The 16394-nt window shown below is 44.1% G+C and overlaps 1 pseudogene; it reads right to left on the minus strand.

Annotated features, from left to right (window-relative positions):
• Positions 1-4214: 4214 nt before the first annotated feature.
• Positions 4215-14941, minus strand: LOC121921824 (annotated as a pseudogene).
• Between the last annotated feature and the right edge of the window lie 1453 nt (positions 14942-16394).

A 16394-nucleotide genomic window follows, 5' to 3' on the forward strand; every position in this document is an offset into this window, starting at 1 on the left:
CTGCACTCTGCAGGGATTCCTCAGGGCTCAGTTCTGAACCCCATGCTCTTTCAACATCTACATGAAACCGCTGGGTGAGTTCGGCCATAGTGTTGAAGCTGATGACACCCAACTCTATCTCTCTTTTCTAGCTAACTCTTAAGGACGTTGTTTCAGGGATAAACCAGTGTATCTGCTGTCAGGAATGGACTAGATGAGAGCAAACTGATTAAAAACAAATTTTCATCCAGACAAAACTTAGTGCCCCTGGTCACCTGGAAGGGAGATCAGGGAAGAGGGATTCAGCCTGTGGTAGAGGCCGTGACCATCCTCCTGAAACCTCAGCTTCACAGCTTGGGCATATTTCTTGACTCTGACGTGAGCCTGGATGCCCAGGTTTCATTAGTGGCCAGGCATGCACTTGCACAGCTGACTGTCAACATGGGACAGTCTTTAGACAATTTCAGCAGGTCCAGCATGCTGCAGCCAGGCTATTGACTGGGGCCAGTTACAGGCAACATACAGTACAAATACACACATCCCCATTGAAGCGGCTTCACTGGCTACCAGTCCATTTCTGGGCATGAACTGGCTATGATCTTTAAAGCCCTATAGGGCTTGGGTCCACGTTGTCTGACTTTATCTCTCCCTTTTTAAAAATCTCCCTGCTCAAATTTTGAGATCTTTGGGGAAAGGCTTTCTCACAGTCCCATGGTCATCCAGGTACAATTGGCAAGAACCCAGGAGAGCGCCTTCTTAGTGGCTGCTCCCAGATTGTGGAATTCCCTCCTGTGGGAGTTTTGGGGAGCCCCCTTGTCTTTTTTCCTTTTGTCAGCAGGTTAGGCACTTCTTATTCAGGCAGGTCTTTGGCTTAAAGTGTATGTAACAGAAAGGATTTGTGGTGAGGTTATTTTTAAAAACATTTCTTAAAATTATGATCTGTGTTTTTATATTGTTTTCATGTCCTGCTTTTTATTGAACTGCTATTTAATTCTTTTTAAATGCCTGTAAAAATAATGTTGTAACTGTACTCTGGATTTTTTGAAATGCTGTAGACTACCCTGGATCCTGCATAGGGATAAATAAATAAATACTGTACATAAATAACCAGTCAGACGCCCAACAGATGGGGTTCTATCCTTCCCCACCCTTCATATAGACTGTCTCATATACTTAATCATTGCATAGGTATGAGTAGCACATCTAGCTTTTCTGTGCCAGGAGACCCTTCCTACTGCCCAACAACTGTTTTTCACAATGATCCTGGTCAAGAGCATCACTAGTATACATACCTTTTCCACTGTTCCCCATCCTTCCACCCAGCAGATGGAGAAATGTAGATATACCTTGGTTAACAAAGGAAGTGTTTTCCTAGGCATCACTTCTTTAACAGAAAAATTGGTACCAGAGGCAGAAATAACAGATAAAGAATAACGGTCCATCCCTGTACTGGGGAACAAAAGATCAGTTCAACGTGTTTCAGCACACTTTTTATTCAAAACTAACAACAGGCACATGTGAAATAAAACAACCAGTTCTTGCATGAGTTAACAAAAACTGGTGTAAGTAAACAAAAACACTGTGAACCTCCAGAGATCATTTGAACATTCCCCCCAAAATGCCTCCAATGATAATTTTTTCTTTCATCAGCCTCCACTTTTCTTGGGATTTCCATTTTGGAGGCTAAACATACAGATCTGTCTTTAAAAAACATGCTAGGGTAGCAGATAGAATCACAGAATAATAGAGTTGGAAGGGATCACAAGGGCCATCCAGTCCAACCCCTGCCATGCAGGAACTCACAATCAAAGCACTCCTGACTGATAGCCCCCCAGCCTCTGTTTAAAGATCTCCTAGGAAGGAGACTCCATCCACTACACTCCGAGGGAGTGTGTTCCACTCTCAAATGGCTCTTACTGTCAGGAAGTTCCTCCTAATGTTGAGGTGGAATCTCTTTTCCTTGTTTCATGACCTGTTATTTGGAGCAGCACAAAACAAGCTTGCTCCATTTTCCATGTGACTAGGGCTAACATTTCACCTCTTAACATTCTCCAGGCTAAACATACCCAGCTCCCTAAGTCTCTCCTCATAAGGCATGGTTTCCAGGCCCTTCACCATTTTGTTTGCCCTCTTCTGGATACCCTTCAGCCTTTCAACATCCTTTTTGAATTGTGGTGCCCAGAACTGGACACAGTATTCCAGATGTGATTTTGAAGGTGAGTTGCAGGGACAGAATAGGGATTCTGTTTGTGTACTGCCCAACTTGCTATACAACAGTCTCCCATCCTGAGCTCAGTGGTGATGTTGGAGTCCTTGGTCCTTCACTACAGCAAGGCAGTTCCATCTGGTCTGAAAGGCAGCCAGTCTCCAGCATTCTTCTGGTATGTGGTGGACTCTCAGCTCCAGGGATTCCTTGATGAAATGGATCATGTAGATCAGTGGTTCCCAAACCTTGATCCTCCGGGTGTTTTAGATTTCAACTCCCAGAAGCCCTAATCAGCTTCGCCAACAGTTATGAATTCTGTAAGCTGAAGTCCAAAACATCTGGAGGGCCAAAGTTTGAGAACCACTGATCAGGATCCAGTCCAGTCTGGCTTCAGGCCTAGTTATGGGACAGAGATGGCTTTGGTCACCTTGGTCAATGACCTACTCAGTAAACTGGACATGGGGAGTGTGACTATGTCAGCTCTGCTGGACCTCTGTGGCTGGTATCCTTCTGGGCTGCCTGTCTGGATGGGACTGGGGCACCGTACTACAGGGATTCTAGTTCATCTTGAAGAGAACTGAGAAAGTGGTGCTAGGAGATTTCCAGCACGGCAGAATGGGGTTGGACTGGATGGCCCTTGAGGTCTCTTCCAACTCTATGATTCTATGGACTAAATGTGGGCAAACCAACTGAAGCTGGATTTAACAAAACAGAAGGGTTCCTGGTTAGCTGGAAGGGAGATCAGGGAATAGTGGTACATTCCTGTACCAGGAAGAGAAAAGATCAATTCAACATGATTCAGCAAACTTTTTATTCAAAACTTAACAATAAGCACACATGAAAGGAAACGAACAGGTCTTGTGTATGTTAACAAAACCTTGCGCACATAAATAAAAACATTTTGAATCTTCTAGAGTTCATTTGAAAATTTCTTCCAAAATGTCTGTAAGTTTAAGGGCAATGACAAGCTGGAGGGCAGCAGCCAAAATAGTAAAAGGGTTAGAAGCAGCAGAAAATAAGCTTGCTCCATCCTCATTATGACAATCTTTCAAATATTTAAGCATGGATATCATGTCATCATGTTTGTTCCTGCATGACAGGATGACACTTGTTATCATTCTAAGTATTCCTGTACTATGTCTTTACCTATTTAGAAAGAACTTGATAGTAATAATTATTTAGAAGCAGCTATTTATGGAGACTGGAGATAAGGTGATCAGTCCTACTCTGCAGGTGGCCTCAATGAAGTACACTCTTCCTCTTTCTTTTCAAGGCCTTGTCTCTCTCTGGCTTGAGAGAACTACATGTGAAAATTATCTAGTATACTACAAGGGTAACTTGACTCAAAAATATTTTGGAGCAGTAGCAAAAAAAGAAACTAGAGTATGGAATTATATGCTACACTAAGAGAAGTATAGTACCTAGATGGAGGGAAGTACTGGTGGCACTCTGTTCTGCTTTGGTCAGGGCTCACCTGGAATACTGTATTAATTTTTTGATATTACAGTTTAAGAATAGCATTACAAGCAGGAATGTGTCTAGAAGTTGTTCCCTCCAAGAATCTCACTGAAATAAATAAATAAAAATAAATAAATAAGATGATAAAAGGTCTAGAAATTAAGCCCTATGAGGAACAATAAAAGGAACTGGGTATGTTTAGACTGGAGAAGAAAAGACAGAGGTGATAGGACAATCATAGAATCATAGAGTTGGAAGAGACCACAAGGGCCATCCAGCCCAACCCCATTCTGCCATGCAAGAACTCTCAATCAAAGCATCCCCATCAGATGGCCATCTGTTTAAAGACCTCTAAGGAAGGAGACTCCACTACACTCCGAGGGAGTTTGTTCCACTGTTGAACAGCCCTTACTGAACTAATGTTGAGGTGGAATCTCTTTTCCTGGACTTGCATCCATTGTTCTGCGTTCTAGTCTCTGGAGCAGCAGAAAATAAGTTTGCTCCCTCCTCAATATGACATCCCTTCAAGTATTTAAACAGGGCTATCATATCACCTCTTAACCTTCTCTTCTCCAAGCTAAACACCCCCAGCTCCCTAAATTGTTCCTCATAAGGCATGGTTTCCAGACCTTTCACCATTTTAGTTGCCCTCCTTTGGACACGCTCGAGTTTCTTAACATCCTTTTTGAATTGAATAAGACCTTTGAACATCTTAAGGACTGTCATGTGGATGATGGAGTGATTTTGTTTTTTTCTTGCTACTCCAGATAACAGGATCTGAACCAATAGATTCAAATAAGAAGAAAGGAGAATCCAGCAAAGAATCCAGGAAGAATTTGATGGTAAGAGGTATTTGCCTTTGAAATAGCTAGCAATGCAATGACACATTCTTGACACTCTCTTAAGTGGTTTCTCTCACGTATCACTAGATTTGCATTCATAGGAAAATGTTTTCCATAATTCTGACATTTGTATGGTTTCTCTCATGTGTGGATTCTCTGGGGTTTCACAGGTTCTGTTTTGGAAACAAAACATTTCCCACACTTCTGGCACTAGTACAGTTTCTCTCCTGTATGGGTTATCTGCTAGTTGAGATGTGAATTCTCACTTTCTTGGCATCTGTAGGGATTTTCACCTATGTGGATTCTTTGGTGACTCAAAAGAAGCAACATATAACCAAAATGTTTGTCACACTCCTGACATGTGTATGGTTTCTCTCCTGTATGGTTTTGCTGGTGATTTATAAAGTTTGCTTTCTGAGCAAAACATTTTCCATACTCCTGACATTTATAGGGATTCTCACCTGTATACACACTCTGATGAATCAAAAGGTTTGATTTCCGAGCAAAGCATGCAATTTGTAACAAAAACATTTGCCACACTCCTGGCATGGTTTCTTTCCTGTATGGATACGTTGGTGCTTCACAAGGTCTGATTTCTGAACAAAACATTTTCTGCACTCCTGGCATTTGTATGGTTTCTCTCCTGTATGGATGCGCTGGTGCTTCACAAGGTTTGTTTTCTGAGCAAAACTTTTACCACACTCCTGGCATTTGTAGGGTTTTTCACCTGTGTGGATTCTCTGATGTGTTACAAAATGCGACTTGTAACCAAAACATTTCCCACACTCCTGGCACTGGTATGGTTTCTCGCCTGTATGGATTTCCTGGTGCTTCACAAGGTCTGATTTCTGGGCAAAACATTTTTCACCTTCCTGGTATTTGTACAGCTTCTCTCCTATATGGATTCGTTGGTGGTTCACAAGGTTTACTTTCTGAGCAAAACATTTTACACATTCCTGACATTTGTATGGTTTCACTCCTGTATGGATTCGCTGGTGATTCACAAGGTTTGATTTCTGAGCGAAACATTTTCCGCACTCTTGACATTTGTATGGCTTCTCACCTGTGTGTACTCTCTGGTGCTTCACGAAGTCTATTTTTTGAGCAAAACCTTTCCCACACACCTGACATTGGTAGGGTTTCTCTCCTGTATGAAATCTCTGATGAATCAAAAGGGCTGAATTCTCAGTAAAACATCTTCCACACTCCTGACATTGGTAGGGTTTCTCGCCTGTATGGATTCGCTGGTGATTTCCAAGGTTTGCTTTCTGAGCAAAACATTTCCCACACTCCAGACATTTGTAGGGTTTTTCACCTGTGTGCACTCGCTGGTGTTTCACAAGTTCTGAATTGGAAACAAAGCCTTTTCCACACTGCTGACATCGGTAGGGTTTGTCTCCTGTGTGAAATCTCTGGTGGATCAAAAGTGCTGAGTTCTCAGTAAAGCATTTTCCACACTCCTGACATTTGTACGGCTTTTCTCCTGTGTGGACTCGCTGGTGCTTCACAAGGTTTGACTTGGAAACAAAATCTTTCCCACACTCCTGACATTTGTACGGCTTCTCTCCTGTATGTGCTCTCTGATGAATCACAAGGTCTGATTTCTGAGCAAAACATTTCCTACACTCCTGGCATTTGTATGGCTTCTCTCCTGTGTGGAGTCTTTGGTGGTTCACAAGGCCTCCTTTTTGAACAAAACCTTTCCCACATTCTTGACATTTGTACAGTTTCTCACCTGTTTGGACACTCTCATGCCTCACAAGGACTGCCTTCTGAGGAAAAAAACTCTTAGATACCTGGTATTTGAATGGTTTCTCTACTGTGTGTACTTTCCAGTGGCTCACAAAGTCTGTGTGCACTTTCAGATGTGCCATAAGCAGTGTATGGTAAGCAAAGCATTTCCCACATTTCGGGCATTTGTGTGATTTCTTTGCTATGGGGGCTTCTTGATGGTTCACACTGTACAATTTATAATCAAAACCTTTCACAGAAACTTCCCATCGAAAGGGTTTTTCCCCAGCATGGATCCTCTGATAAGGCACAAGGGCCATATTTAAGGGTAGACAATTCCCAAATACATTGCATTTGGTGGGCTCCTCTCCAAAATAACTTTCCTTTTCTGAATGTTGAGCTTGATTGTGGCCAGTAAGTTTCATGTTTTCCATGGAAAACTTCCCATACTTAGCACATACATATGTTTCCCTCCAGTTTTCTGCTGAAAAGAATAAAAACAGAGGAAAAAATATTTCAATTTGTATGAAAAAGAAAAGAAGCCAATGGGACCTGAGCAGCCGCAGATTTTGGCATCCATGGGAGGATCCGCAACGGATCCCCTGTGGATACTGAGGGCCCACTGTATTTATGCTATGCTAAGGCAATATTGGATTGCAGCCAAAATGTGCCAACTGAGGTTGCTGCCTCACTCTGCCTAAAGCCCTCCTCTGTTTAGAATACACTTTGACTCGAGTCTCCAGTCTCAAACAGACATGGGCTGGAACCCGGATAATGTATATGTATGTAACCTGCAACTGCTTGCCTGATACAGAAATTGCCTGGAACCCAGCTGATGTAACCTGCGGTTATGCATTTTTTTAAAGGTGATACTAGACATCTCCTAACATAATATTGCCCCTGGCACTGCTTCAATAGGCAGGTGTGTGACGGGGAGGATGTGGTGTGTGGGGCAAAGGGCATCTGGAGAGACCTCTGTTCCCCAGCCCTGCCTTAAAGAGCCCCTTGTGTCTTGCATAAGTTGAGAGACCACTCCCACTAAGAAGCAACATTACTGCTGTTATTTTCCCTTTGTTGTTCATTATGTTCTCTGTTATCCGGTCAACTTTGATTCCTGCTGACCTACAAATGAGAGACCTTCAAGGGTTTTGGTTATCAACTGCCCTGCTGAGGTCTTGCAAACTCAGGGCCATGGTTTCCTTGAGTGAATCAATCCACTTGTAGTGTGGTCTCCCTCTTTTCCTACTGATGTTGTGCAGTTTAAGAATTTTCTTTCACCTCTATGCAGGCCAGCAGCTGAATGTCCTTTAAGCTTGAATCTAACTGCATCATAAGACACAGTATTAATTGTACTTGTCCTTTTTTTTCTGACTGAAAGATCATCCACCAGTCTCACCTCCTTCCCACTACTGCTGCTGCCAACTAGCTGTTGACACTTTTAGTCTGGCTTCTCAGCAAACCCTGTTTGACTTGGGGGACCCTACTAGCAGGACTGCTACCATCCGCATAGCCTCTTGCCTCACAGCAATATGCAATCCCACCACCACATTTTAGAACAGAAATTATCATCAACAAGAAAGCCTTACTATGACAACCCATAATCCTACAGGTCTCTTCCATGATCTACATATATAGGGCTCATCCCTTTCCTATTTGGGCAGAGTCAGGTTACCCTTCAAAGTACTGTAGCCATTTATGCTATTATTAGAAATACATTTTAAAACAGAAGACATACTCATCCAAGGAAAGAGAGAGCCTTACCTAAAGAAGCTGTGAACCCATGGATCTCCACCATTAACTCCCTGTGTAGGACTCTCTGATCAGGATCCAGCAGGGCCCATTCCTCTGGGGAGAAAGACACAGCCACTTCCTCAAAGGTTACCAGACCCTAGAGACAGAAGAAAAAGGTTCTTGCTAACACCTGACATCAAAGATGACTGCCAGCTGTGACAATTAGGATAAAACTGATTCACAGGCTGATATGAATCTAAAGGCAGCCGAGGTGAGATTTATTCTTCCACAAACACCAACATGAGCTTTGTGGATGAGGTCTGACAAACATAGGAGCCTCAGTTGTGTATGGTGTATATATGCATATCTGTCAGTCTGGGCTTCTCTCTCATTCATGTTTTATAAATCTCAACTTCTCTCCATTGGGAATATGAAGAAACTTGCAAATTTTTACCATTTTTACAAATCCAAAAGAAATGGAAACAAAATTCTCCTCTAGCGCTGAGAGAGATGTGATCTTTCAAAGTCTCACATACCAGGAATCTTTCCTCTTACCTGACCTGGTTCTGTTCCACTGCAAAGAGGAGGAAGAGATGTCTCAGTCCTTATTAATGGCACCATTCCAGCCTCTGTGGGAGAGACCAAGGTGGAGAGAAGCATCAGGCATGGTTGTGTCAGAGGTTAAATTTACAGTTGAATACAGATTGCTCACTAAGAGGTACAGGCATAGTTTGGTCAACAAAGCCTTGACAAAAAAGCTTCTTTTTTCAAAGTCACTGTGGCGCGTTACAGACCGCCCGTTTGGGGCGGCCTGTATCCAGCCCTTTCCCAGCCGGATTGGGGCCTCAGCTGCCACAGCGGCAGCCTCTGAGGCCCCGATCTGCCGCTTTCCAGGCTGCGGGGAAGCAGCAAAAGGACGCTTTCCTGCGTCCTGGAAAGGGGTGTCCTTGGGGCTTCAAGCCCCAAGGACACCCGTCGGCGGCGGGGAGGAGGAGAAAGGGGCTGCTTGGCCCCTTTCTGCTCTGCGTCGCTGGCGCAGCCATGTAAAGGCTGCACCCAGCGACGCAAAATGGAGCTCCTTCCAGGGCTGCGGAAAGGGCTGCCCAGGCGCCCTCATGTGACCCCACTACGTCACTTCCGCACGGCCCCGTTTGGAGGTGGCGCGGTCATGACGTAGCCATGGTGGCCCCCATGTGGAATGGGTGCTGCCATTTTGTGTGTGCTCCGCGTTTGCTAGGGTTAGGGGAATCAGGAAGTGACGCCCCTTCTAATCCTAGTACGCGCCCGTCCGGAACAGGCCTGTATGCCCATCCTGCTCCTATTTCATCTTTGTCCCTTCTACAGCTAAAACTATTTTAGCAGCATTTGTATTGGAAGGATGGTGAAAGAAGGTTGGAGAAACAGAGTTTTCAGTGCCTCTCTAGGATTTGTCTCTCTCTCTCTCTAGGATGAAGGATTTTTTATTTCTCAGAGGTGCATTTAAATCTCTACTGAATAAAATTTTATATTTATATTTATATGTTTACATCAGATAGGGTTGCATTGTTATAACTGTGTTGTTGTGTGCCTTCAAATAGTTTCCAACTTACGGCAATCCTAATGTGACCTTATCACAGGGTTTTCTTTGCAATCAGAGGGGGTTTGTCACTGCCTTCCCCTGAGGCTGAGAGTGTGTGACTTGCCCAAGGTCACTCAGTGGGTTTCCATGGCCGAGTGGGGATTGGTCCCCAGAATTAAAGACTAACCACACCACCACACTGGCTCACAGGATTACCTCAGGCTGCTATATGTCAGAAATGACTTGTAGATATGCAACAACAACAAATAGTGATGCAGGGTCAAGATACTGGTGGGGGCTTGATAAGGTCCAGTTTTGGTACTCACCAAATCATAAAATTCACTGGGGGACCTCAACCAGCTACTCTCTCACCAACACACATACACTGACCTATCTTGCAGTGTAGTTCTAATAAAAGTAGTCATAAGTTGTGGGAAGCAAAGGCCAGATGTAAAGAATAACACAAAGCTCTGGGACATCATGCTAACAGAAAAATCACTGAAAGAGGAAGGGCTACCAGAAAGAGCCAAGAAAGTTAATTAGTTGCACAAATAAAAAGACTGGTTTCCTCTCTCCTCCTTGCTCACATATTGCTTTTAGGAAAGTTACTCTATTATAGTTGTTGGCATGTGAATTAGAGATATTTTGGCTGGATAGTCAAGTAACTACAAACTCTAAATATGTCATTGCACTGATTTTCAGATGCATTCTTTGCTGGTTTTGTTTGTTTCTGTAAAAACTTTAGAATACTAATAGAAATATATGAAATAGTGGCCAAGATCCTACATCAAGGATCAAGAAAATAAATTCTGATTGTGGAGATATGCACGGAGCATACTACAGAACCTTTGTGTGGAAGGGCAGTTTTTCTGCAATGAAATGCCCACCTACAGATGCACCTGCTAGCCCAGTAAACCTGTATACACAACTCCATTTCCACAATCATGAGCTGAATATGCATGTTCGACATCAGACCAATGAGTCCAGTAGTTTCCAGAAAATTAGAGCTAGTGTGGAGGAGTGGTTTGAGTACTGGACTAGGACTCTGAAGACTAAGGTTCCAATCCCCAGCCATGGAAACCCACTGGATGGATGGCAAGCCACACTCTCTCAGCCTGAGAGGAAGGCAAAGGCAAATCTCCTCTGAATAAATTATTTCAGTAAAGCCTGTGAAAGCTTCACCTAAGGTTCACCATAACTCTGAAAGGACTTGAAGCCATACAACATCATCAGCAACAACATGCGCAGGATTCTGGAGTGTTCATTCTTACCTTGCAAGGGCATCCCTCCATCACACTCCTGCTTGATCTCCTTCCATTGGGAGCTCTGCCATATGTCCAGTTGAGCCTTCTCTGCCACAGGAAATTCAGAGTGAACATCTTCCAAAAAATCATTGGCCTAAAACAGCAGTGAGGATTCAAGGCAAGAAATTTGGAGAAGGATGAGAAAATGCTAAAGGGATCTGGACTTGTGTGGTATGAGAAATCTATTCACAACCAAGTCAAGAGAAAGTCAGCAGGTCATTAGCCCTACTTGAAATTGGTACATACCAAATAAGAGCACAACAAAGTGAAACACCTTGAAGTATGAAACTTTTCTTAATATTTGTTTATTGTATAAGCTGGAATTCAAACAATTCCATGGAGTTTGTATCCACAGCAAAAACATGGAAAGTTTTGGAAACTCCTGTTCTAACTTATAAGAGGAGGTTTCCCATTGAACCATGTGTGTGTGTGGTTTTTTTTAGAAATATTGAGACACAAAAATTAAAACCTACTGATATTCTATAGTTATACCAGCATGTACAGTCTGTGACCACAACACAGCTTGTTATGTTGGCTCTGAATAAAAATAAAATGGGAAGAAAAAAAGTCAGCAACAGTAAAATGGTTTCACTCCTTACAGCATGAGCAGGCTACTTGCTGGAGTAGAGTCCATTCCTCTTCTAAACACATCACGGCATTCTGAGGCAACACATTTCAGTAGAACGTCTTCAGAGGGCCTTTGCTCCTGAAGCTCAAAACAGAAAGCCCCAGAGCCAGCACCTGCTCACCTTTGCACAAGAAGGAAAACCTCTCACCTGTGGCTCTTTTGGCTCCGTCTCTGCCTCTGTCTGACTCAGGAGGAAACCCTCTGCCAGGGCCACCGCCTGGGAACAGGACTCTGCCCCACATTCCCTGACCCATTTCTCTATCTTCGGGGGCAGGATGGTCAAGAACTGCTCCAAGATCACGAGGTCCAGGATATTGCGTTTTGAGTGGCACTCAGGCTTCAGCCACTGACAGCAGAGATGGTGGAGTCGGCTGCAAACCTCTCGGGGCCCCTTGCCTTCCTTGAAGGAGAACTGCCTGAAGCGTTGACGCTGTATCTCTGAGCTGGCAAGGTCCTCACCTAGGAACCTCTTCTGGACTGTCTTCTCCCAGAATTCTCCACTATTCTCCACACTGAGCCCATCAGGGCCTCTTCCTCGTTTAGGACCAGCTAAGTCTAGTTCATCCATCTTTGTTGTTTTGCACCAAAGAAGCCACCGATAGAATCAATGTTATTCTTCCTCCTTCTGCCTCAACGCAAAGATGTCCCTAAACTGCTCTGCTGCAACACTCTGTAAAAACCAATACATTGTTGTGTTATTATTGATATTATCAGGTATTTGTAGAGCACCATCAATGTATATTGTTGTGTGAAGAAGCATTATTCTGGTACAGGCATCCTAGCAGCACCAAAACCTAAGGAGTATCAGCCCTCCTTATCCCCCAAATGAAATTTGCCCCCAAATTATCCTCAAGATGAAATTTGCCTTTTCAGCAACATCTGCACTCTGGCTTGACGTGTTCATCAAGCTCTCTACTTCAACACCAAGATCCTTTCTCAGGCTCACCCTGGCTAGTACTTGGATGGGTGACCAACAAAGAATACCAGGTGCTGTAGGCTATATTTTAGAAGAAGCGTCTCACAAAACCACTTCTGAGTACTCCTCACCTAAATAAGAAAACCATAAGCTGACGGGCAGTTTGAAGGCACATATACACACAGAGAAGAAGAAATCTATGGGGACCTCTGGTATTAACCAGGTCTCTTCCCTGAATGAAAGTCTGTTCAAGAATTTTCACCTGAAAGCCAGTACCTGTATCAATAGAGTGATACTTCCTCCTCTTCTTCCTCCCTGCCAGGCTAGCCTTGCTACGAGGCACAATGAGAGACTCACTTCAGGCAACTCCTTAAGCCTCTTTTAGCCAGGTGTTCCCCATCCTATATCTATGCATTTCATTTTTTTCTATCTATGTGCCATATCTTACATTTCTTCAGAGCCCTGGGATCAAACAGTTCTATAAGGAGATCTGGCAGGGCAGTGGTTGAATGCTGGTACTGCAGCCAGAAGGTTGTGAGTTTGATCTCAGGTAGGGATCCAAGGTTGACGCAGCCTCACCCAGGAACCTCTTCTGGACTGTCCTCTCCCAGAATTCCCAAATGCTCCCAGCACCAAAGCTGTCAGGGGCTCTTTCTTCTTCAGGACCAGCTAAGTCTGGCTCATCCATCTTTGCTGTTTTATGCCAATGGCGCTACCAATGGGATCAAAGTTATTCCTTCTTATTCCGACTCAGGACAAAGATGTCCCTGCACTGCTCTGCGGCAACACCCTGTAAAACCAAAACATTGTTATGCTATTATTGAAATTATCAGGTATTTAGGAGACTTGCTGGTGCAGTGGTTAAGTGCTGGTACTGCAGCCACAATGCTGTGTGTTTGATCCTTGAGGGCTCCAGGTTGACTCAACCTTCCATCCTTTTCTAGGTAGGGAAAAAGAGTACCCTGTTTGTTGGAGGCAATTGGCTTAAAGATTGTAAACAGCATAGAGAGTCCTACATTCACTATGAAGTGGTATAGAAATGTAAAGTGCTATTGCTATACATCTTTAGTCATTTGAAGGTCCTCCAGAACAATTCTACAGACAACATCTGGCAGATGTTGATCACAGAGATGCACCGGGGGGGGGGGTGTCTACAAATGGCTAAAGGTAATTTTTTGTGGTTTTTTGACCTTCACATGGGGGATGGGTGTCTTGTGTCCTTAACCCGAAAGAACCAAAGGGTGCTCAGCAATGGCTTCTCTTCATCCTGGAGAGAAGTGACCAGTGGGGTGCACAGGGGTCTGTCCTGGGCCCAGTGCTATTCAACATCTTTATCAATGACTTGGAGGACAGACCTGGGGGCATACTTTTCAAATTCGCAGATGACACCAAACTAGGAGGAATAGCTAACACCCCAGAGGAAAGGATCAACATCCAAAATGACCTTAATAGATTAGAAAGCTGAGCCAAAACTAACAAAGCGAACTTCAACACGGAGAAATGTAAGGTACTGCACTTAGGGTGGGAAAATAAAGTGCATAGATATAGGATGGGGGACACCTGGCTGAATGAAACTACATGTGAAAGGGATCTAGGAGTCCAAGTAGACCACAAGTTGAACATGAGTCAACAGTGCGACGCTGCACCTAAAAAGGCCAATGCGATTCTAGGCTGCATCAATAAAAGTATAGTGTATAGAATAGATCAAGGGAAGTAATAGTGCCGCTCTATTCTGCTTTGGTCAGGCCCCACCTGAAATACTGTGTCCAGTTTTGGGCATTACAATTTTAAAAGGAAGTTGTGTGTCCAAAGGAGAGTGACCAAAATGATGAAGGGTCTGGAAACCATGCTTTATGATGAAAGACATAGGGAGCTGGGGATGTTTAGCCTGGAGAAAAGAAGGTTAAGAGGTGATATGATAGCTCTGTTTAAATACTTGAAGGGATGTCATGTTGAGGAGGGAGCAAGGTTGGTTTCTGCTGCTCCAGAGACTAGAACCCGGAGCAATGGATGAAAGATGAGGATCCACCTCAACATTAGGAGGAACTTCCTGACAGTCAGGGCTGTTGGACAGTGGAACACTCTCCCTCAGTGGAGGATTGAGAGTTCCTGCACGGCAGAAGGGGGGCTAGACTGGATGGCCCTTGAGGTCCCTTCCAGCTCTATGATTCTATGAATGTGGGGAGAGGGCCCACTGTAATTCTTAACACAATATACACAGATGGCCCTCCATGCTGAGTCCCCTGCCTCCAGCCCCTCTTTGCTGCTCCTCCTCCTCCTGGTTCCTGGCATTCAGTGCGGAAGGGAGACTGAGGGGGGGCAGCAGCAGGGCCCCAGGCCTGGGGGTGGGCTGGCTGGGAAGTAAGGGTCCCTCTTCCCCTCCTCCTCCCTTCCCAGGGACCCCAACACTTGCGTCCCCCAACTTCCCCAGCCTCCTTCCCCAACTCTCACCTGGCTTCCCTCTTTCCCTCCTTTGGCTTTTGGGCGTTTTTAGCTCCTGTTTGTGGCTTCTTTTGAGTCCCAAAGAGCCAGGGGTGGTTGTTTCCAGGGGGACTCCTTTCAATGTGACACCGCTCTCCTCCCTCAGTGCGTGCTTTGTTCTTGGGGACCATTTTAATGTCCTGATCACATGACTGTAGCCGAGCCAGGCTCCTGGCAAAAGCCAGGCCCAACACTCCAATCTGTTCCCCCTGGAAACATGGACGAGGCGCAGAGGTTCCACCTAGGCCTAGGTTTAGCTGAGCCAGGTGTGGAAGAAGAACACAAGGATATTTTTGCAGACGGAGAGAAATAGAGTCATAGTGAATCATAGAGTGGGAAGAGACCATAAGGGCCATCCAGTCCAAACCCATTCTGCCATGCAGGAAATCCAGATCAAAGCACCCCCTTTAACAGATGGCCATCACGCCTCTGTTTAAAGACCTCTAAGGAAGGAGGCTCCACCATCCTCCATTGAGGGAGTGTCTTCCACTGTTGAACAGCCCTTACTGTCAGGAAGTTCCTTCTACTGTTGATGTGGAATCTCTTTTCCTGCAGCTTCCATCCATTGCTCCGGGTCCTAGTCTCTGGAGCAGCAGAAAACAAGTTTGCCCCCTCCTCAATATGACATCCCTTCATGTATTTAAACAGGGCTATCATATCACCTCTTAACCTTCTTTTCTCCAGGCTAAATAAACATCCCCAGCTCCTTAAGTCGTTCCTCATAGGACATGGTTTCCAGACCCTTCACCATTTTAGTCGCCCTCCTTTGGAAACGCTCCAGTTTCTCAACATCCTTTTTAAATTGTGGTGCCCAGAACTGGACACAATATTCCAGGTGGGGCCTGACCAGAGCAGAATGTAGTGGCACTATGACTTCCCTTGATCTAGACACTATACTTCTATTGATGCAGCCTAGAATCACACTGGCCTTTTTAGCTGCCACATCACACTGTTGACTCATGTACTCTAAAGTTGTAAAGATGGTTAGAGGAAATACAAACTTTGTACCTATTTTAATTTATTTTAATTATTGTACTGAATCATTTCAAAATCCATTGTTGTACGTACCTACTGGGCTTTGAAATCTTTTAAAATTTTGTATAAATAATGTAATTATGAAATCCATAAAGACACAGGAGAACCAAAGTGTATTTCTATATCGCTCCATTTTATTTTATTTTGTTGTGTATCACTTGAGGTTTATTGTTATACTTTGTATTATGCTTTGTATTTTATTTTTGCTGGTCATTGACTGAATAAACATATTCTTATTCAATGGGACTTATGTTCAACTTGTGGTCTACTTGGACTCCCAGATCCCTTTCACACATAGTCTTGTTAAGCCAAGTGTCCCCCATCCTATATCTATGCATTTATATTTCTCCCTTTGAAATTAATTTTGTTAGTTTTAGCCAATTCCTAATATATTAAGGCAATTTCCCCCCTCATTTTTTCCTCAGGAACTGCTACAGGAAATTCTGAAGTGGAAATTGTGTTTATGTGTGCGTTATGTAGTTTTGTGAGACATTTAGCCACCTGCCATGAGAGCTCTGGTGCCAC

This window comes from Sceloporus undulatus, chromosome 2, assembly GCF_019175285.1.
Source record: "Sceloporus undulatus isolate JIND9_A2432 ecotype Alabama chromosome 2, SceUnd_v1.1, whole genome shotgun sequence".
Classification (NCBI taxonomy): Eukaryota; Metazoa; Chordata; class Lepidosauria; order Squamata; family Phrynosomatidae; genus Sceloporus; species Sceloporus undulatus.